The sequence below is a fragment of the Eschscholzia californica genome, unplaced genomic scaffold (genome assembly GCF_041429995.1).
Source record: "Eschscholzia californica isolate CP2 unplaced genomic scaffold, dmEscCali1.0.p SCAF_4, whole genome shotgun sequence".
NCBI lineage: Eukaryota > Viridiplantae > Streptophyta > Magnoliopsida > Ranunculales > Papaveraceae > Eschscholzia > Eschscholzia californica.
The window spans coordinates 30626775-30651862 of NW_028238461.1; positions in this window are offsets into that span (position 1 = coordinate 30626775).

Below are 25088 nucleotides of genomic sequence, written 5' to 3' on the forward strand. Positions count from 1 at the left end.
TTTTTCCAAGGGGACGCACGGACAGCATCTGCACCAGCTCGGGACAGCACCTTAGACGCGCACGGAACAGCAGCGTCTTGCCGGATACATCTAGGGTTTTGGCCGGAATCTTCATCTCTTTAGCCGGTTTTTCTTGTGTATTCCGGCAACCTTCTTGGTCCGAAACCTTAGGCCTGTTGCTCCCTATGTCTTGATCTAGCGTCCCATGTGGTTTGATTTGATTTTGGGTTAGAAATTGTAGAGAGAGTAAGCTAGGATTTAGCTTTAATGGAGGTTGAGTTCTAAATGGAGAAGATGATGGTGGTCGCTATGGGGAGCTCAGAAATTTTCTAAGGGGAGATCGGCTGGAATTAAAGACTAAAATTTTCCGACGAACTTAGCCTCGAACCATCATCGAAAAAGGGGGATTCTCTCACCATTTCCTTTCCATTTCCTATTCAATCACCATATTTAGCTAACTTTAGTGTGTCGATTATATGAGATGAAATGTGATGAATTCGTGATTATGTTTAATATGATTTGACGTTTTGATTATAATTGATGTTCATTTATTTCGATTATCGTTTTGATCGTATTTTCATGTGTCTTGTCAAGCACTTCGCATAGTTAATAGACGAAACGAAGTATTCGATATCGATCGTAGTCTAAGTCATAATTTCATGTGTCTTGTCATGCACTTCACATAGTTAGGCGACTAGACGACACTTTCGATGACTCGGGATTAACCGATTTAGACGTTTGTTTGACTAAGTATGATCTCCGGATATACGTAGTACTTAGAGACATCTACTTTAAGAGTCGAATATCGATTGTACCTCGACACATTAAATCGGACTACACATAGTCGTAGGTTTTTTTTTTTTTGCAAAATACATAGTCGTAGGTTTATCATTATGGATTCCCGGTCTTCGACACCTCTCTCACTTATTTGTTGCTCGAATCGAGTCTTACCGTCTCCCGACTCTTGTTTCCTTCGACTCTTCTCTCGAATCTCTCTCGCCCGTTTACTTTGTTTATTTGATTAGTTTTACTTGCTTTAATTTCTTATTGCTTATTCATTAAAAACCCTCATTTATCCTTGTTTCTCTCATTTTTAGTCTAAGTTAGCTTTTAATATCTAGACCGAAGGATAAGACCCTTCGATATCCAAATTACCTTCCTATCCTTGGATCGATCCCGGCTTTGCCGGATTACTACTTGATACCTCCGCTTGGGTGTGCAACCTTTTCGGGTGAATCACAGCCTCAGCTAGCATGGCACCTTGCATTTCATGCAACAGAACACTACCAGGAGTTGCTCTGCCTGCCCCAGCAGCAATCGCAGCTCCACAAACATCTCTGAGAATAGCACCATACCCTGCATAGTCCTTCTCATAAGCACCATCTGCGTTAATAAGAACATAACCTGCAGGAGGAGCACTCCACTTTAACCCCTTTACACACTTAGACACCATAGGTTTAACTATGTTTAATCTCAACAACAGATTAGAGTGCTCTCCTGAAGCCTCCATTTTCCCACACCAAGCTTTCACTTTAATCTGAGTCTCCCGCTTAATCAAAGTCAGGATGGTGTCAACATTCCTACTAACCTGCTGAAAAGCCCTCAAGTTCCTTTCCCTCCAAATATGGTACACATAAGAGGCAAACAACATACAATTGACTCTGTGCACAAACTTATCTCCCCTGAAATGTCTTATACACCAGCCCACAGCAGTGTCCCAATCATGAAACAAGCTAGGCCTAATCCCCAGCAACTCCATTAGCCCCTTCCAAACCCCTCCTGAAAAGGAACACTCAAAGAGCAAATGATAATTTGTTTCATCAAACAAACCACAGAGAAAACAACTTTTAGGCACAGTAAAGCCCCAGGAGTTAAGTTTCATGGTGGTCTTCAATCCCCTCTGCAAAGCAACCCAGGCAATAAATGAGTGTCTAGGGACAACCATGCTAGACCACACCAAATAATGTCAATCCACCTTGCCACTTTTCTGCCTCACAAACTCATAAGTATCCTTCACAGTAAACTCCCCATTCTTGCTAACAGTCCATACCATTGTGTGATGGGCCTAAAAGGTTACCCTAAAAAGGGCTCCACCCGCAAGTATACGGGCGTCAAGTAATAGTCCCGGTAAGACCGGTTCGTTCCTCAGAGACTAAGTTAAACTAAATTCTAACCTTAAAACTATTGAGATTTAAAATTGGTTTGATGGTGATAAAATAGAATTATAACATAAAACTCAAGAAAAATAAATAAACAAAGAAATAAGTCGGTATTCAGAAAAAGGGAACCTAGGGTTTTCGAATCCGTTTTCCTAACAATTCTAAGGACAAATTAATTTTGGTCTAATTCGATAGTTCTTTGTATAACTCAGATTTTCAGTCCATGAACGGTCTAAAAACCCGGAAGATATTATCGTTAAAATAATAAAAACTGTAATAAATTTATCATTAGAATAATTATATAAACTTCATCTAAAACCCTAGATATAAAATATTTAGCTACTCATGCTAGAAACGATAAACATTTGATTTAATATAAGAAAAAGAAGAAAGAAACTTAACTTTTCTGCGATTTTCCCACCAAACAGAGCCTGAGGAAGTGATTTCCTTCTGTTTTTCCAAGGATTCTGCCAAACGCACCCTCTGGGAAAACGATTTTCTCGTCTTCCCGGAAATGGATTCTCCTTGAGAAAACTATTTTCTCATCTTCTTCAACTTTCTTTCTCTCTCTAATTTCTGTTTCTCTCTTTATCTCTTACTCTAATCTCTCTCTCTATGTTATCTACTTCTCTCTCACTAAGAAACAGGAACAAAAAAGAAAGAAAAAAAATAAAACTAAGATTTAATTGATGTTCAAACCGAGTCTCTCTCTACAATATCTCTCTTCCTCTGTAAACTCTCTCTCTTTCTCACTAAGAACCAGAGTTTAACAAAGACAAAACAAAAAAATCAAGGTTAAAAACAATTCGAATTAATAGCTCTCGGTATCTCTCTCTCTCTCTCTAAAATCCGTCCTCCTTCTCTGTTCTAACTCTGCTTCTTTATAGACCCTCCAACTAAAATCCAATCCTAACCACAATCTCCTTCCCTCTTTTCTCTCTCGGTTTCCCTTTCTCTTTCTTATCTCCAGCTAGCCGAAATCTTTCCTTCTCTATTTCTGTTTTGATTTCATGCCGAGAGTATCTTCTTCAATATCTCTCTCTCGGTTATAAATTCAAACTCCACTCACCTTCGGTTATAAGTGATCTTCAATCTCCTCCTCTCTCGGTCTCTCTGTTTAAATCTGAGTTCGAGAAGATAGAGACGAGAGAGAGAGAAGGAGATAATCTGGGATTTCAAAGTTGGTAAAATGACTAAGCTAGGGTGCATCTCGGTACAGTTTAATATGGTGTACCTATCCATCCGTTGAAGCCACATGACGCAGACTAAATATATCCGTTGGATCTCAGCGTGTGTGGAGATGAAGGCATGGAGTACCTGGGACTATTGTTTTAACTTGCGCTCGGTTCCAGGAAATCAAATCATAAAGAAGTCCCGAATGTGAGCTCGTTGTACCAACCAGTATACCGAAATTTCACCGTAACTTTCGGATGTGTGCCAAGTGTCTCCTATCCAATACTTGGTCAACTTTCTTTGACCGAATCTTTGACCTAGTCCATCTTGCTGGTCCGGACTCCGATTTCACTTCCGCTTTCGCCTACGGACTCGTCATGGACCCCTCTTCTCATCCGAGCATTAATCTTGACCAAGGAGTCAGAATTAACAAATGACCAAAATGCCCCTAGTCTGTATTCTTTCCGACTTTATCCGTTTTGTACGCGTAACTCTGTAAAAAGGTACCTGAACATAAAAGAGAGTAATTCGTGAGAGTAACTGCTCTAGAGAGACTAACTCGTCTAAATTAAGAGACTCAGATGGGACATTTCCATGTCTCATCAAACATCCCCAAACTTAGATTTTGCTAGTCCTCGAGCAAAACTGGAAAAATAAAACTAAACCCATTTCACCACTTTCGTAGGGACCCACGATTGCACTTAGCACGTGCAACAAGCCGTTAAACCTCTAGGTTACCCAAGAGGACGAGTTTTGTCTCGTGAGGGTTTGCAGTGAATATACCCACAAAATTCAAAGATCAAAAATGCAAAAGGGTCTAAATATGATGTGGATTAAAAATGTTCATCCGGTAGATTTTCGAAAGTTAATAGAAATGAAATCCAAATCAATCGAACCATACAAACACTAAAAATCTTTTCACTAGTAATCAAGACTCGAAGTGCACGTGACCAGCCAATATAAGTATCATTTCGGTTCTGAAAGGACAAGACCTCGATTACTTTCTCAATACATTTCGCCTCGACTACTGCCTCACGGTCATACACTTAAAAATCAAAGTCACTCAAGAATGGTTCACTCTATGTGTTGGTATGAATATGAAGGAAAACTCAACACATGAAAAAGACGGACTAAAATTCTGTGGACGACTGATCTCAAAGAAGGAAACAACCACTAATATGGAATGGGGAAACTAACCAACTCTTCTCACCTGATCTACTATCTAACAATGCTTCCTAGAGGCAGATAGACACTAATGAGGATCTGACTAGAACTCCTGAGAACTCGACGTCTTCAAATCTTCAAGAACTACTTCAAGGGATAAACACTCAAACAAACTACACAAACACTTTTTTCTTTCATTTTTTTTTTTTTTTTTTTTTTTGCTACTGACTCTGGTAATAAAACTCAAGATACATAACATACTTTCTTCACATTATTCTTTCCTTGGGTAAAATTCTATTCACTTTGCTTCATGACTTATTCTCAGGGTTCTAAATAATGATGGCGTTCCTATCTTCCTCTAGTTGACACTGTTTTCAAGTTTCTCAAACTACAAGAGAAGGTTTGCATTCCTGATGACATCCCTAGTGGTTGTAAAATTTGAACTCAAGAGATCAACTGAGTTCTAATGAATACTGCGAGGTTGAGTAGCTCTTCATTCTACTCAGAATTAGCTCAGAAGAGATCACTCAAAACAAAAAGAAAGGCTCAGAATCTCACCTGGGTTAAGTCTCCACTAATGATCGATTAAGTTCTCTTAGAAAAGTCTATTCTTCACCTATCTAACACTCACATGGCTAGTGCACAGACAACTTCAAGACTCGAAATTCGTGGAAAAAACCTTTAGCAAAAGCATAGTACAACCAACTAGACTCTATAACTATTAACAAGCAAAAACAACTAGACTCACTTTTCCAATCCAAAAATTAAAAATTTTGAACCCTTTTGAATTTTTGAAATAAGGACTAAAAATTCAATCCCCATCCCCAAACTTAAACCGAACATTGTCCTCAATGTTCTGAAGACTATGCAAAATAACAGGATTAGGGAAAGATGTTACCAGATTCAGAAGTCCTATGCATGGGTTGCCTCCCAAAAAGCGCTAAGTTTAACGTCTTCAGCCAGACGAAACAGATGAGTCAACCAACCTTAAGAACAACTCCATAAACCAATAGGCGAAACATCTGTGGATCTACCCAAGACACGAAGCGTTTAGTGGAGGATAGTCTCACATTTGTGTAAATATGTTGTAGTACCCGTGAGACTATCGTGATCGGGTAAGAATCCCCAAACTTAGACGACAATAAAGTCGTTAAGTTTGGCCATGGACCAGAAAGAGTATAGTCCTGGTAGAAAGGATCTAGGTAAGGATGAGAAACCAAGTGAGGTATTGCACAATCTTTTAAACATGCTCCCGAGGGATATGACACAAGAGGATCTAGGGGACTATCAAAGACACCCAGAGTTAAACAAGGGGTTTCTAAAACAGGTACACGGAGTTCTTCCAACGGAATCACTCGGTTATCAGACTCAAACTCTACCAAAGTTGGTTCAGATAAACCCTCTATAATCTGTTTGATTATGATGTCATTAGTGTCCTTAAAGAACTCTAGGTCCTTGACTAAGTCAAGCGGGTCATCATTCTCATTTACTAAATTGAGCAGCCAAGATTCATCATCATCTTTTATGGTGTGTCCATAGCTCAGTGGTGGAGCATTTGACTCATACGATGGAAGTGGTGACTCTAAGGTTGGCAAAGTAATAGGCTCAGACACCAACAAGGAGGTAGACTCTGACATGTTACCTATCTCATTAATACTACCCTCCTCATCTAAGCATAAAAGTTCCAATAGAGTTTCTAAAGGATCTCTCGACTGAGTTGTTGGTAATGCATCTTGAACTAATAATTCTACCAAGTTCAACCCACTGAACTCATCTATGTCATCAGGGTGAAGTCCCGCATCAAAAATATTCATCTCCACCGTCATATTTCCAAATGACAATCTCAAAAGACCACTTCTACAGTATATGACAGCATCTAATGTAGCTAAAAATGGTTGACCCAAAATGACAGGGATTTGACTCTTGGTATCATGAATGGGTTCAGTATCTAAGATGATGAAATCTATAGGAAAGATAAACTCGCCAACTTTTATCAAAACATCCTCTACTATGCCACGTGGTCGTCTGACAAACCGATCTGCCAACTGAAGGACTACAGAAGTGGGTTTTATTTCTCCCAAACCTAATTGTAAGTACACCGAGTAAGGAAGAAGATTGACACTGGCACCTAGATCTAACAGAGCTCGTTCAATCTTATGGTTCCCTATAGTGCAAGGTAATGTAGGGCTTCCTGGATCTTTGTACTTAGGTGGGAGGTTTTGTTGGATAATAGAACTCACTTGTCGAGTCAAGAAGACCTTTTTATGCACATTCATCTTACGCTTTCTAGTACATAGGTCCTTTAGGAACTTAGCGTAAGCTGGGATCTGTTTAATTGCATCTAGTAATGGAATGTTAATATTGACTTGTTTAAATATTTCCATTATCTCGTCGAACTGAGACTTCTTCTTTTGCTCTACTAAACGTTGAGGATATGGAGCTATAGGAATGTAAGGCTCAGTAACTACAGGTGGTTCCTCAGACTCGGGAGCCTTCTCGGGCTCATCACTAGAGATTCTGGTTGGCATATAAGAGGGTTCATGATCTCTTTCACTATCTTCGGGAACTCCTACCTTATTATCAACTACCCTACCACTTCTAAGGGTGGTTACTGCATTGGCTTGACCCATTTGTTGTTTACCGAAAGTACCTTTTGGGTTTTGCTCCGTTTGACTAGGAAAATCACCTTTATCTCTCTGGCTTAGGGCTTCTAGCTTGGTTTCCAAACGAGTTATAGACTGGCCGGTCATTTGCATAAATTCAATTTGGGTCTTAGCTAGTTGATTTAGGGTTTCCTTCAAGGAGTCATTTTCTTGAGAAGGGTATTGGGTACTAGGTTGACCATATGGATTCCTGGGAGCATTAAACCCAGGAGGGTTCATCGAACTACTAGGCTGTCCCTGATTTTGACCCTTGGACCAGGAGAAATTGGGATGATTTCTCCATCCTGGATTATATGTGTTAGAATAAGGGTCATACTTTTGATGATTGTCTTGCCTAGAGTTTTGGTAAAGAACATAAGCTTGTTCTTTTTCAGCAGAACTAAGAAATAGGGTACATTTGTTCCCTATATGAGAAGGGTCTCCACAGACGGAGCACGGATAAGAGGTGGATTCATTTCCAACACTCATGACCTGAGTGGGATCCTCCCTGAATGCTTTAGGCTGACCAAGCTCTAGGGCTTCTATTCTTCTAGCCATGGCGGCGAGTGTAAGTTCTGACTTATCAACTCTATAGATGCCACCTGTATTTGGAGTAGGATTTGCCCTAGTAGGAGGTCCTCTAGAAGTTTCCCATTGATGGGATTTCTCAGCTAGATCTTCTAGAAAAGCCATGCAATCATCGGCGGATTTATAAGTAAAACCGCCACCGCAGAATGATTCTACCATGGATGTAGTTGGGTAATTTAGTCCATCATAGAGAATCTGGACTAGTCTTATCTTTTCAAAACCATGGTGTGGACACTGTAGTAAGATTTCTTTAAATCTCTCAAGATATTTATAGAGAGATTCTCCTTCTTGCTGCACAAAACTGTTAAGACTTTGCCTTAAAGAGGTAGTTTTGTGTTTCGGGAAGAATTTCAGAAGGAATGCACTGCTCAATTCTTCCCATGTAGTAATGGAATGAGGTTGTAAGGCATACAACCAAGATTTTGCTTTCTCCTTCAGTGAGAAAGGGAACAACCTAAGTCTCAATATTTCGTCAGGCATATTGGGGAAATTCATAGTCCCACAGATTTCTTCGAAATCCCTAACATGGTAGTAGGGATTCTCGTTCTCAACCCCACGAAAAACAGGGAGCATTTGAATAGTGCTCGGTTTCAACTCGAATTGAGTCGTGCATTGGGGTAACTGTATGCATGACGGTTGACACGTTCTAGTGGGATTCATGTAATCCCTGAGTGTCATAGGCTGATTTCCATCCCTGGCTTGGTTTAGATTCTCACCCATAGTGTCACTCAAAGAGAGACTCGCTAAAAGATTACTTGAATGTGCTTCTCTACTGATGAAACGACCTCTCTTATCACGATATCTTTTGGGCATAAACTAGAGCCCAACGACCAAGGATATTCGAACCAAAGAATCACTACGAGGAACCTATAGGAAAGCAAACACAAACAGTCTGACTCCACCAACCAACCTAAACAAAATCTAGACAATAGACAGGTTTGTCAGATTCACCCTACAAATCTAGACAGCTCCTACTTCTCCACAACACTTGAACTTTGACTGTTTATAAAGGTTACTCGATCAGAGTAGTCGGTAGACAATCCTCCAGGAAGACAACCAACGATGAACGTTGTGATAGCCGTCTTCCTTCGGGAAACGTTTCCACTTCTCGAGGCGGCCTTTTTGACAAGAATTGTTTACAAACTTTCCTCTGAGAATGCCTAGATAAAAGTCAATTTCCCGAGTTGTTTTTGAAGGGTCTTATGAGCTCGATACCTTAGGGGCTGATGTCTAAATAATATTTTAGCTTTTTAAGTGAGGTTTGGGTTCGTGAATGTTGTTACCTATGTGGGCAAGAGAACGGTGATGAAATCCGTTTCTTAACTTGTAACTGGGTTAGTGCCCTTACTAGAATGATTACACTAACAGTTCGATCAAAGCAATTAGGCACACGAATTCACACCAAAACCCACTGACAGGAGATTCGTGGGTGTTCAAGAAATTTACCTCCCGTTCAAGACGGGCGATGACCTTTGTAGATGACCCGCGAGTGTTCCGACCCGAGGCTTCGTTTTGGTTTTCGGTTACAATTTAATTAAGCCCTCCAATTTAGGGTCAAAACTTAAAAAAATAAAATAAAAAAAAATAAAAATAGAAAGTCTAAAAGTCTCTCTCTCACAAAAAAATAAAATAAAAATAAAAAATAACAAAAAATGTAAATTCTTCTTTTTGAGCTCCTCTCCTTGTTGCGCCTTCTCCTTTGCTCCTTAGTGTTTTTCTACACCAAAAACGGAAAAGCAAGTAAAAGTGTCCAAAAATATAAACTTACTAAAAATAGAAATAAAATTAGATCAAATTTAAACTAAGTCCCCGGCAGCGGCGCCAAAAACTTGATGGGCCTAAAAGGTTACCCTAAAAAGGGCTCCACCCGCAAGTATACGGGCGTCAACAGTGGCGAGGCCAGAAAATTTTATGAGTGGGGGCACTTTTTTTTGTTATAGTTAGTGAAAGAATTCCATAGTATACGATCAGGCTAGAATCAAAAAACAAAATTTCAACAAAATTTTATTTATAGTTTAGATATTCCATAGTAATTTTGATGTACAACAAGAAATAATTTTCTCATCAATATGGTTTGGGATCTTTCCCCCAACTGCATTCCCAAAAAATATTAAAATAAAAAACAAAGGAAGGGATGAAGAGATAGTGGTGAAGATTACGAAAACGATGGTGGAGATGATGAAGAGCAAGTGATCGTAATGGAAAAAAAATAAAGATAAACTTTTCTTTCTAATAACATGTTTACTATAACAAACGTGTAAAAAAACAATCTTGAAGTCCAAAATACAAGTCACTAGAAAATCAGACAGAATCAAAATTAAGGGAGTTATTTAGAAAATTCATCATCTCTACGAAGTCGTGTTATTAAGTTGGTCTCTTTGAGGAGGCCAAAATGGAATTAGTTGAATTCATAAGAATCAATTTTAGACCAAACATGCACTTTATAAAGTATTTTCAATAAGCAGTCATTTTAAACCAAACAATACTTTCAACTAATGTAAATAGTAGACATTCTACGAAAAAAAATGTAAGTAGTGGAAATTCAAGAAAAAAATGTGTTGTGTGTGGGTCGAACCTAAGACCTCCACAATGTAATCCAAACATTTCACCACTTGAGTTAGAGAAGAATTCTGTTTAAAACGTGGAACTGTAGATACATAATATAGTGACAAGTGTAACTTAAAACATACGAGTCACATTAGGGTCGTGGGGGCACGCGCCCCCACGGGCCCCTATGTGGGCTCGCCCTTGGGCGTCAAGTAATAGTCCCGGTAAGACCGGTTCGTTCCTCAGAGACTAAGTTAAACTAAATTCTAACCTTAAAACTATTGAGATTTAAAATTGGTTTGATGGTGATAAAATAGAATTATAACATAAAACTCAAGAAAAATAAATAAACAAAGAAATAAGTCGGTATTCAGAAAAAGGGAACCTAGGGTTTTCGAATCCGTTTTCCTAACAATTCTAAGGACAAATTAATTTTGGTCTAATTCGATAGTTCTTTGTATAACTCAGATTTTCAGTCCATGAACGGTCTAAAAACCCGGAAGATATTATCGTTAAAATAATAAAAACTGTAATAAATTTATCATTAGAATAATTATTAAAACTTCATCTAAAACCCTAGATATAAAATATTTAGCTACTCATGCTAGAAACGATAAACATTTGATTTAATATAAGAAAAAGAAGAAAGAAATTTAACTTTTCTGCGATTTTCCCACCAAACAGAGCCTAAGGAAGTGATTTCCTTCTGTTTTTCCAAGGATTCTGCCAAACGCACCCTCTGGGAAAACGATTTTCTCGTCTTCCCGGAAATGGATTCTCCTTGAGAAAACTATTTTCTCATCTTCTTCAACTTTCTTTCTCTCTCTAACTTTCTGTTTCTCTCTTTATCTCTTACTCTAATCTCTCTCTCTATGTTATCTACTTCTCTCTCACTAAGAAACAGGAACAAAAAAGAAAGAAAAAAATAAAACTAAGATTTAATTGATGTTCAAACCGAGTCTCTCTCTACAACATCTCTCTTCCTCTGTAAACTCTCTCTCTTTCTCACTAAGAACCAGAGTTTAACAAAGACAAAACAAAAAAATCAAGGTTAAAAACAATTCGAATTAATAGCTCTCGGTATCTCTCTCTCTCTCTCTACTTTCTCTCTCTAAAATCCGTCCTCCTTCTCTGTTCTAACTCTGCTTCTTTATAGACCCTCCAACTAAAATCCAATCCTAACCACAATCTCCTTCCCTCTTTTCTCTCTCGGTTTCCCTCTCTCTTTCTTATCTCCAGCTAGCCGAAATCTTTCCTTCTCTATTTCTGTTTTGATTTCATGCCGAGAGTATCTTCTTCAATATCTCTCTCTCGGTTATAAATTCAAACTCCACTCACCTTCGGTTATAAGTGATCTTCAATCTCTTCCTCTCTCGGTCTCTTTGTTTAAATCTGAGTTCGAGAAGATAGAGACGAGAGAGAGAGAAGGAGATAATCTGGGATTTCAAAGTTGGTAAAATGACTAAGCTAGGGTGCATCTCGGTACAGTTTAATATGTTGTACCTATCCATCCGTTGAAGCCACATGACGCAGACTAAATATATCCGTTGGATCTCAGCGTGTGTGGAGATGAAGGCATGGAGTACCTGGGACTATTGTTTTAACTTGCGCTCGGTTCCAGGAAATCAAATCATAAAGAAGTCCCGAATGTGAGCTCGTTGTACCAACCAGTATACCGAAATTTCACCGTAACTTTCGGATGTGTGCCAAGTGTCTCCTATCCAATACTTGGTCAACTTTCTTTGACCGAATCTTTGACCTAGTCCATCTTGCTGGTCTGGACTCCGATTTCACTTCCGCTTTCGCCTACGGACTCGTCATGGACCCCTCTTCTCATCCGAGCATTAATCTTGACCAAGGAGTCAGAATTAACAAATGACCAAAATGCCCCTAGTCTGTATTCTTTCCGACTTTATCCGTTTTGTACGCGTAACTCTGTAAAAAGGTACCTGAACATAAAAGAGAGTAATTCGTGAGAGTAACTGCTCTAGAGAGACTAACTCGTCTAAATTAAGAGACTCAGATGGGACATTTCCATGTCTCATCACTGTGTCTTCCTCAACTTTCCCAATCTCAACTCAACCTCTTCCTGGCCTCCTAATATAGGATTCAAAATGAACCTTAGATGAACTGGCACATTCCAAGCCTCATCCTTAATGATAGCAGAAAGAGGCATATTGAGAGGCAAATTAGAAACCAGTCTAAAACTATCTTCATAAGCAGGATAAAGAATACCTTGAGGGTGCCAAGCATCCAACCACAATTGGATTTTATTACCCTGTCCAACCAGGTGAAAAAAAGAGCTCTAGCCTTCTCCCTACTCCCAAGAATCCTTCTCCAATACCAGGAGCAGTCATGAGGAACCTTCATGAGCCAAAAAGACTTCCCTTTAATTAGATTTTGCTCAACCCAGTTTACCCAAAGAGATTCTTTACCACTAACCAAATCCCAGATATGTCTGAAATTCATTGCTTCATTTAGGTACTCAATACTCCTAATTCCCACTCCCCCTTCTTCTTTGGGAAGAAAAGCTAGGGTCAGTCTGGTCCGACTCTGAAAGTTTATGTCCACAAAGATAATAGGGTGAACTTAGGCGGATAACTTATAAAAAGATGGTGTTTGAAACCCATCCAAGGCTCCTACCTTTCGGGTTTTTCATATTCAGGAATCAGGAGGTCCAACCTCGGGAAAAACTCAAGAAGGACCAAGTGGTGCACCCTTATGTTAACCGAATTAGGCACTCAGAAGTTGAAGAAGGCAGAAGACAAGTATGAATTGCGGATGTCTAGAATTTATAAAACAACCAATGCTCCGTTCACTAAACACATAAAACAAGTTGTGTATCTTTTTCACCGTAAGACATTGAGATCGTGACCAAATATGTTTGTAAGCCATTTTGCCTATCTTGAGTCAAGATATCTTTCAATACGATTTTTTTTTTTTTTTTTTTTACTTTTTTAAGTTAAAATCGTGGAAATTCCAGTCTCACATTTGACTTAGAATCTAATTCTTCTCATTAATTGCATAAAAATGTGTATTATAGTTCTTTTAATGAGCAATCGACATCGTCGAACAAACAGTAACGGATCCAGATCTGGTGGGACGTAAGGTACCACTTGAAAACTCAAGCTCGGAGTCTCGGATCATTTATTCAGTGGGTTGATCGGGTTGAACTCTTTCGATAATCTCGTTGAGTAGAAGCATTTAGACTTGTGGACCTATGCCACATGTCTACTCGTATTGTCCAAAGATAAAAGATAACATTTTGTGGAGGCATACCCACCATCAATGATCGAGGACTTCATAAGTGTCTTAGTGTAGGCATGAATTCACTAAAAATTCTTGTAAGGACTTTTGCGTTTTTGTCAAAAATGCATTATTTTGAACTCATATATAACTATTCACGACATAAAACGTAAATAAATATACTCAAGAAATAAACCAAACATAGGAGCCTAGTATGACCCCTAACATAAAAACATCTAATCTTCTAAAAGGTTCTTGTTTATTCGCCTTTCTAAGTCTGGATCTCTATCTTTGAACCTCTATTAAATTTTCCCACTCGAGTTAGGATCCCCGCCCTTATGTTCTTCAATGGACACTTGACCCTAAACTCTAACTACGAGACTCAATGATGCACAAATTGTATAAACTTGAAATTAAAATTACAACGCAACACCCATCTGTGCTCAAAACAAGAAGGAAATTTCAAAGACATCCATCTGTGTTCAAGATAAATGGAAAAACATCTATGACCATACTAGTTTCCACATTCACAAACATCCACATATAACCACATAATATGACATTTATAATATCAACTAAATACGTAACTTTGGATCCGTCTCCAAGAGCATGAATCGTGATTCGCTACATTCCCAAATTTGTGGATTTGTTGCTTTTTGAGACATACTTTTGACATTCCTATGTCAAACGGGCCTTACGTCTATTTACGTGAAAATGTGACGAAAAACGCGTTGCAATTTCCTTTGTTTGATTTCTAAAATCAATTTATCACAAAATTATGTTTTGGGTCGTAAGTCGACCCATGTCAAAATAAAAAATGTATGTACGTGAAACAAGAGAACAAAAAAAATGATTGTATTTAGTTTTGTTGCTCTTTGAGCTTGTGAGTTTTCTGTTTTAGGGCCCTGGCTCCCTTATGCCTGCTGATTAATGACAAAAAAAAAGTTTGGAGAACGAAAAAGAACTACAACTCGGGTCAAAAACTACAAATCGGGTCAAGACCCGAGTCTTGTCAGCCTTTGGTCTTGGACCCTCTCGGATGGCCAAAGACATTCCCAGACTAAGGCTTAAGACTATTCGCTCTTTGGCCCATGACATGTCTCAGTTCTAGGTCGAGACGCTTCTCAGGACCTGTCTAAGACCAGTTCCCAAAAGAACAACTATTTTTTTCCAAATTTAAAATCACATTTCCAGAATATTGAAAAATTGTTTTTTTAAATGTCAAACATACCCTAAGTTTTATACCCCATAAAGAAATTAGGTTACCACGTCGACGTCACAGTGGTAAATTTGTAGAGGTTAAACTAACTCAAACTGATACGCTTAGAATATGTCATGACTTACCCAAATGACTATAAGAGCATCGTCGTGTAGCAGAGCCATATACCCACGGCGATACAATTATCTCAACTTGAGGCGCATCCTATCTCCCGCCAGATCTGACGCTTCCTCGCAAGATAACTCATTGACCATTCGAAGAATATCCAAACATATGCATGAACCTATAATAATATTAAATGATTTTATATGCTCCCGAAGCTACAAGAACAGAGTCATTCTAAAGGTCTCATCAACCCAAAAGAGAACAGCGTTCTCATGTCTCAAGGTAGGGTAAACCCTGTTTAAAGCCAAGCTTTTACAAGTGTCCACTTTCAGGGAATTAGTATTTTCTTATTAAGAAAATTCGGGTAAACACCCTCTTTCATTTTGTTGAAAACACTGTAAGTATCAATCACTACATAATTCAAACCACACACACCAGTGGCTTAGCAGAATAAACAAACAAGCATGGCATTGGGTCGATCCCCTAATCACTCCAAGGGTCAGAATACCCCAACAACTCCCATCCTCTCCAGACCCCATTCCGGGTAAACTAGAATGGTCGTTACCAAACGGCTGCGCACGCACCGAGTGTAACCCTTGACATAATTCATGGCTAATCCATAACATAAAAATAAACAAGGAGACCAACCAATGCCCGTCGTAAAACAACCATTACACGTAACACAGATCAAGCGATTCCGCCACCACGAGTTTACAATTCACACAAAACGATCACAAAGATCAAGCGATTCCGCCTCCATGTGATTATTTTTCAGAAAAACCAATTTGTTTTGAAAAGAGAAACATCCATAACATAGAGCACACCGCATACATTCATATCATACCATATCATATCATAAATTGAACTAGAGAACTACAAAAGAAGAAAATGACTATATATATAATGGTGAAACGGGGAATACCCGTGCACCAAGTAAGATTCAAAGGATCCTACCTCTTCTCGTGCCTCCAATGGTGCTCCTGGCTAACTTCACCTCTCTTCGAGCTCCCTACTGCAGTGCGCTACTCGTACTGAAATATATAAGGGCAAAATAGTCATTTGACAGTTCCATAACTGTCAAGAGTTCTCTTGCAGAGCAAGATGCATAAAATGAATGAAACTATAATAGGAATGTCCTATCGGCACTATGCACTTCACTGAGACGTTCCACCGAATAACTTAAATGCATACAAACCAACCAACCAACTTCCCATAAACTCTATTTTACATTCCAGCATCTCCACAAACTGGCAAACGTATAACAAACCCGATAATAACTCAAACTGTCGATTCATGTGAAATAAGACAATGTTCGGGTAACCATCTCTATTCCAATTCATTTCCAAAACTATTCCAAATATGAAATTCGAGCAGTAAAATAATTGGGCTGCAACCCGTCTATATACCGACACTCCAAAATAGTCCACAATGCCCTAAACTTGATCCTGAACATAAATCATTCAAAGAAACTAAAGAATAACTGTTCCAAATCATGAACCCAAAAGAAATTATACCCAACTATACAGTTATTGAAATAACTATCAAATAATCATCAAATTCGAACGAATAGAAAATTCCAAACCGCTAGATATGTAGAACGAGTCGAATAAAATTATCAGGAAGAAGTTCCATTAAATTACAACAACGGAGCGCGAAAAAATTGAAGAACGAAATCGAACCACCAACTCACGGCAAAAAAACATTTTTCATTAGTTTCTTTCTCTGTTTGGTTTGAGAATGACTCAAAAGAACACTTTAATTTTGGCTTTAAACGAGAATATGAGAAGTGGGGTCCACATTGCTTACTAAGAGAATTAACCAGGCGACACGTTCCAACATGCATGCAGGGTGGGTTGGATTAGGGGTGGGAATCGGACAGGTTCGGTCGGGCTCGGACTTTTATTTCTCGGGCTCGGGCGGATCGGGCTCAATAATCATGTGACCGATCGGGTTATCGGACACTTGGGGCCGGACAAATACGAATATATCAGTGCCCGCGGCCAGATTCTGCCCGAGAACCCGCTCGGGGTTTAACGGGCTCGGACGGACGGGTCCCGGGCGTTTAGAGCAGAACCACGTGGGTGCACATATACCCCACTAGCTGCGTCATCGCCCAAAGCACCAAGGTACTTGGACCTGAAGTCCTAACTCCTATCTTATATCTCATTCTTCCTTGTTCCGCCTTCTCCTTCTTCAATGTGGGACTAAAAAAATCACACAACCCTCTTATTTTTTTATTTTTTTTATACTTTCTAAAATCCTTGTAGTAGTAGTAAACAATCTAGAGAGAGAGAGAGGGAAAATGAGATCAATTTGACAATAGACTTCTTTTGTTCGCCTGAATTGTTAATTAAGATCAATTCTGGTGGGTTTCCATTAAATTCAACTAATGCAATTTTCTTTGATGGGTCATCAGTTAATACAACAGCTTTAGGTGGTTCACCTCCACCACAAACTAGTGGTACTCCACAAGGAATTGATGGAGCTGGTGGTGGTCATGGTGGAAGAGGTGTTTGTTGTGTAACAGATGAATCTAAAAACCCTAAAGATGTTTGGGGTGGTGATGCTTATGCTTGGTCTTCACTTGGGAAGCCTGAAAGTTGTGGAAGTAAAGGTGGAACAACTAGTAATGAAAAGGAATTTGGTGGTGATGGTGGTGGGAGAATTTTTATGTATATTATAGAAGTTCTTGAGGTTAATGGAGCTATTTTGGCTGAAGGTGGTGATGGTGGTCTCAAGGTGGTGGTGGATCTCGTGGTAGTATTCATATCAATGCTCATAGGATGTAATGTCTTCATCTCTTTCTCCATTATTATAGACATGCATGTACATACAAGTGATTTTGATTTCGTTTCTATTTGTTTATGCTTAAGAACCAATTGTTTTCCGAAATGTTCGACTATATATCTTAAATATACCTAGGTTATATGGGCGAAAATGGATCTAATCGGGCATAGAAACACATGCAACACTTCCCACTAGCATTACCATTAGAAGCTTGAATGTATAGGGAGAGATATGAGACCTATATGAAGAAGAAAGTACAAAAATGATACGAAAGGCGTAGAAATCTTGTCTTCGTTTGGGTTTGGTTGGGTACTTGTTTTGTAGGTAAGAATTTCTAACAATGTGTGACAATTTTAGTTAATCAATTTGAGATCGATATCTTGACATGGTTTTCAAGCACTCTCCTTTGCCCGAAATTTCGACACACTATTGTTCATTTGGAAAAGGAAGGTTATCAACTAATGTCTACTTAGAGGTGCTAAGTATTCGAGTAAGAGGTTTCAGTTATATGAAATATTTGTATGACAGTCTAGAAAACATGCACCTCCTATTTTATCCTGACATAACAAGTCTCAGCAGAGTTGGAGTAGTCCACCAGAGTTGCCCTTTCACGTGGATTTTTACGGCAACTCTAGTTAGAGATTGTACTTTTAGTTGCTTCATTAACTTTAGTCTCTCTGCCAGTAAATTTTTTTTGTTGCATCTTTTTCAATGTTATCTTCTCTGAGTTCTCTTGTTTTCATCTCTCAATTTCACACACATAATAAGAAATTAATACAAATTAATACGAAGGAAACGACGTCTAATGATTTGTAATGAACAATTTCGAAGTAGATTGAACTGAAATTCTTTGATTTAAACTGAATTTTATTGACTAAAATGACGTATGATGATTTTCGTATTTATGAAGATCCTAGTGCCGTTACTGAAGGTATGATTATATTTTCATTTGAATTATTTGATTTCGACTATGTTTTTTCATAGATGTTGAAGTAAAATGTGTTTGATTGTAGGATAGAAAGCAAACCCGGTTGAATTACAAATGCAAGGCGTTGGACACTAAGTCATCAATTTTCTACTTTTGGTGGCAATTTGTTATGTTAGAAAGGAATGAATTTAAACTAAATCAGTATTCATGACACAAGAAATACGTACTACTCTCAACAAAAAAAAAAAAAAATACGTACTAAAAATCACACATTAGTTCTTCAAAAAAGAATGATATTGTTGCCACTGTTGTGGTTCCCTTCCCCCTTCCCAACAGCCCAACAGAGATCCAAGTACCCATACGGCAAACTATAAATATTTAGAAAGGACAATCCGTGTTTGATAGCTAGATATGTGTGGATTCTAATTTCTACACTTCATATGTAAAGAGAACTGCTCCTATAGATCAACTCACTCTATATCCCAAGTTCCCAACCATTCTTACCTATTAATCACTAAACAAAATGAATGTTTTGCAATTTTTTAATTTTTGCTATTCAGGGGAATTTAAAGTAGAGCCGCCGTGTGTTTCAAGCTATGACCGACTACACACTACAGTCACTACTAGTACAGCCTTCTTTTCAGCTTCTTGTCATGCCTCATATTCTCTTGCGAGCAATTCGTTATCACAACCATAACGAATATTATTAAATTATGCATCTCCTCCCAAACTTGCCTAACTCCTTAAATTGCATCCTTCTACGAAAAACAACACATAACTCTTCACTAGATATTCTTCCATGAACACACATATCAAAGAAAACTAACCCGTCATCCTTATCTAATATAAAAGAAGACATCACCACGAGACACATTATCTCAATGCCGATAACTAAATCCAAGAAGATATAGGGAAATGACCGACCTTCAATCAAGATCCCCATAAAGAGAGCTTTAGTCCCAATATTCGGGTACTTGAGCTTTCTCGCTTCCAAATCCTAATCTCATTCGACATTTTCAACCATAATTTAACCCATTAAGTCGTCTAATGAAGTTTTTGGTTGGGCACATTAAAATACGGAATAGACATGGTGACCGTGACCACTAAAGTTTATTAACTATTTATAATGTCTTACAAAATTTTGTTTAGCAAAATATACCCAAGTATTTTTTTTTTGTCGAAAATAACATACATCAAAGTTAGGAGGAAAAAAAACATGGTCTTAGGACCATTTGATATAGTAGTTAATTACTATTGACCATGCCCCATAGTTAGTCAAGGTCACGAGAAGGCCAACATCACAAAACAAAATTTAAGCAAACTTCAACTTTTAGTCCCACACCTTTGAGTTAGAAATAAAAGAAGCAAGGAGATAGGTTATATATAACCTCCTCATTTGCTTTGGAAGACATGTTTCTTTAAAGTCAAAAACTTTAAATAAGCTTCATCTATTAGTCCCACATTGTTGGGATAAGGATAAAAGAAGCAAGAGGGAAGTTATATCTACCTCTTCCTTTGCATCCAAAAACAAGGCTTGGTAAAAGCTAAAATTTTAATTAACTCAAGCTCTTTAGTCCCACACCTTTGGATCATATAAACTTGTGTTGGTGATATGGTATGAAAAGGGTGTTTGGGTAGCAGCCTTCGGGTAGCTAACGGGCGGGTTGTAGCGGGCGGATCTTCACGGACGGGTTTCAGACGGGTATTTCGGGCCGGGACTCGGATATGAGCTCCTGTCCAAGTCCCGACCCATATAGCCCGAGCCATCGGGCCGGGTATACCCGGCTCGGGTAGCAATCGGTTTCGGGTGTGAACGGTCCGGGCGGATTGGGCCAGATATCGGGTTCCCGGACCGTTTTCCCACCCCTAGGTTGGATTCGTTTTAATGCAAACATGATGCCACATGTCGACTTATAAAGTGGCCATGCACTTATCTCATTGTAGGTCCTTAATTTAAATAAACTTCATAAACAAATCCCACCATATGTATAGCCCACTATTTCATCCCTATTAATTATCTTAAGAACCCCAACTTAATTTTTCCTTTTCCTCTCAAAACAAACCATGAAGAAAATCTTAGCCCTTAAAATTTAATAACGACGAAAATTGTTGAACAGAGAAGGATTGGCAAACTATGTCTGATCTTCACGTGTGACCAGTCAAAATTCTTGCTTTCTCGAAATCTATTCAATGGGTCATCTGAATCAACTGAAAGAAGTATTCAAAACCAAATCCCAAAACAAACCACTAGCTTGCTCGACGATCCAACTCGTCTGATTCTCCGACTCGAAGGTCAGGGCGCTACATTACTACCCCCCTTAATTGGAATTTCGTCCTCAAAATTCGACGAGAGTAGAATTGAAACAACAATTCCCAATGTCAACACAATCTGCCACAAAGTTCGAACCAAGAAAACAACCTGTTTCGAGGCCAACCCAGATTTCTGTAACCTGTAAGTTCCTTAGGATTCCCAAACTCTCAGTGGCAATTTATCGAAGTCAAAATTTCCTGAACTATTCAATGAGGACACTCTGCATAAGAAGAGAGTACTCCCTAGCACTGAAGAGACTTTGTCAATGATCAACAAAACTCCCTTATCTCTTCTACCACTCTGAACCAAAAAAAATCTATAACTCAAACTTACAAATGATGACAAACACGAGCTACCAAACACAACTCAAATGACATCAATATGATGAGAATAAACTGAGTATTGTTCTTGTTGTGAGAAAACACCGTCACATGAAAATACTCGCGTCACAATACTCTATCTGTTTGAACAAAAGATAGATTATATATATACTGTAATATCTGAATGACCTATTCTCGTAAAACACCTTTCGAAAAATGGATCTAAAATCCAATCTGACACCTCTATAGATAACTCCGCCATTCAAAACAACTCTAGAATTCTTATCAAAAGTAGTCAACACTGAAATCTGAGGAATCTGACAATTCACTAGATAATGCAATGAACCCTTGATAAGTGATCTGTCGATCCCATTTAACCAGCGACTACGATGTTATAAATCTGACTATATGCTAAGAAGACAACTAACCAACCTCTTTTATTCTTCCCCTTAGTTCTATCTACCAACCCTGATCTTGAGACAAAACTATATCATTTCTGAAGTCACAAACTCACTGCATCTAACAAAAACCAATCTGGCTAAACTCTATAAACAAACTAGATCCCACCCTTTATATCCTGAATTCTTATATAGAACTATAATATTATGAAGTGAAAATGAGGTTAAACACTAATATGTGCAACCATAGAATAAGCTGACACATATGTTTCCTCTCCCCACATCAAACTCACACTCTGAAGAAATTCCTAAAATATCAAACAACTGGGCAATAAAGCTGAAATTTCATCTTACCACAAGACCCAAGAATATTCTATAACTATCCTCGATATGAGAAAATAACGAATGAAGACCTCTATAATCTATACATAAGAATAATTTGTCGTTAATCCCACATCCTCAAAGAAAATACCATTCTCGATAATATAAGAAAATATTTGTTGCCCATAATATAAGAAAATAGAGAATGAAGATATCTATAATCTATTTAAGTCAACATTGTCGTTGAAACTATAATCTCAGGAAAATATACTTGTTGTCTATAAGACGATAAAATAAAATAGAAGACCGCTATAATATATACAAGTCATAGATAAACCAACCCTAAAAAAAATTCCGTTATAACTCATAGCTCTGGATACTTCTACCAACAAATACTGCCTCAATCAATATAACCTCAATATCAAAAGATCTTGTCGAATCCATATACTTCAACCATACAAATTAGCTTTGTAGTATAATGATAACTTCTATACCATAACTCCTCAACCTCTAAGCAAACTGAATGTTGTTGATGAAAACCATAGTAGTCTCATATGAAAAATATATATCTTTCAGAAAAATCCAACTCAATATCGTGCAGTCAACCCATAACTTGAGAATACCATCTCGTATAATGGAGATGAATGAAAAGATGTACCAGATAACAACTGAACCTAGACAGCTATCCTTCTCGCTGATAATAACCTGACAATTGACTAGAAACCTCGACATATCTGACATCTGTGCCACATCTATAAATCTGAAGACCAACACATATATAATTTGGGCTAACTACCATTCAGTGAAGTAGTCTCTTTTGAATAGGTTATGTGTTTGATGCCCGTAAATCTCAGCACCAACAACTAAAGTCAATAAAAAGATACGTGACTCTATCATATAACTCTCTCTCAAGCAAACCATACCTTATCTGTAATCAAACTGAAATGATATAGGCTCGAAACAAACCAATCAAAGTCAACCTCAACTCTCTCTGAATGATCTGATCGAAGCTCATAAAGGAAGGAATGTACACAACTATCTTGAGGTCCACCATACAAGGTCCGACTCATTTTCTCATCTAGCTAATCCTTCATAGGGATGTGGTTGCACCATTATGATCAGAATACTTCTTTAGTGGTTCAATTTGTAGCTTCTTCATTACTCGATGACATTTCTCATACTACCGATTCACTTGGGTTAATTACTCCTGGAAATGTCTTTATATGAGAATCACCTGCTCGAGTGACTTAGGCTCATAAAATTTTACCACTAGTCCATCCATATCAGATAAGTTGACCACGCATATTATTCCTTGACTTTGATGCCCTAAGTTAGTGTCGCTGGACACCTGGTCGTTAGCACCATTTCTTGCTTCGGTTTCCCTGAGTCGTTGTAGATTTCCAAATTGTTCTTTTCTGGAGATTACCTTACTAGTTTCGCTATCCTTGTCCTAAATGAACCAATATATCCATGTTTATCTTGTAAATTTCTTAATATTTCTCGATTGTCGATCTTTGGGAACTTGTATACTGTCAAAAGGCAACTGCACTTAACCTCCTCAGGCACTTTTGTCTTTGATACTTTCACAACATCAACATACCGCCCTGCCCAAAACTTTCTACCAAACCCTCTTATCAATCCTTGATCGGCCTCTTATACCACCTTGCACAATAATCGAGGAAACAAACGACCAATGTAACCGTCCACCAAGTATTCATTTTTTCCGAGTAACTCGAAGTCCAAAGTCCATCCACAACCAGTCAATGAGATGAACGTAAGCCTAATATGAATGCAACTCGTACCTCAATAATGCTCAGTTGATCGTCATCACTATCTTCTGCAGCTAATGTGCTCGGCAAACAAAATCACAATGTAAGTGACCTACCTACCGTTAAAGGAACCTTACTCACACTATGATATCTGAGTGGGACCTTCACGTAGGCCTGACTCAGATGTGCTGAGCACATAAAAGTCAGCAAATATAAAATAAAAAACTTAAAATCTCAAATAAAACAAAATAAAATCAATAATATTATCTTTTCATATTTTATCTCGAAGTTTTTACGGATTTAACAAGCCTTGGTACTTTTAGTTACCTCGCCCATTTCTGCACAGAACTATGTTCCGATACCAGCCGACCCAATGCACATACTCATACTCGGATACCAATTATGACGCCCCGTGTTCCGAGTCACGGTTTGCCCGGCAATTTATAAAAGAAACTCGGTTTAGTTCTCACTCAAACCAGTTTCAAATATAAACCCAAGCCAAAACTCTCATCACGGGTTACAAATCAAGAACAAACGCAGCGGAAAAATCAAATATAGTTAAACTTTTTAAAAATATGCTCAGAAAATATATGTAACCCAAAAATAGTTTTTCATAAAGATAAAAACAATTTGAATTCATTTATATGAACAATTCACAGAGGGGACTGGATTTGGACAGAGTCTTCTATATAAATTGAACATATCAAACTTAAAAAACCTGTCACACATTCATACATTTTTCATAAACTTTAACATCTCAATAATATCAAATTCATATTGATAGTATGCATACTATGTATATGTGTACAATCAAAGAAGAGTGAGAGAACGATCCCTAACTATTTTAGATGTTACATATATAATATTAACGTCGTGATAAAATCGTAAGTTAAAAATATAATAGAAATTATATCCTTACATAATGTGAGCCGTCGAAGTAACTATGTCACTCCGGGTCACCAATACCTGCAACTGAACAACAACAAATAGGAATGAGGTAACCCGAAGGTCAGCTCAATAGGATACCTAGACATCCTACCCGCACCACACACATCAACAGTTTGATATATCAATGGTTATAAGAAGGGCAGTTATGACATTTACATTAAAAAAGGGAATCATATTTGAATTTATGGAAAATAGGGGGCATAAAGGAAGCTGGTCACAAAATAGGGAGCCAAACGGATCCTTCGGTCAACCCTATTGAATAGAATGATTTTCTAAGATACAGTGGGTCGAGACTCGAAAACGAGCGAGAGAAGGGTAGAGACTCGAGAACGAGCGTCTGTTGACGGGGGACGGGGGACGGGCGACGGGACGACGAGTGACGCGCGACGGGCGACGAGCGATGGATGATAGAGACACCAAGAACTGCAATCTTGATTTGTTGATGAGAGAAGGGTATGATTCG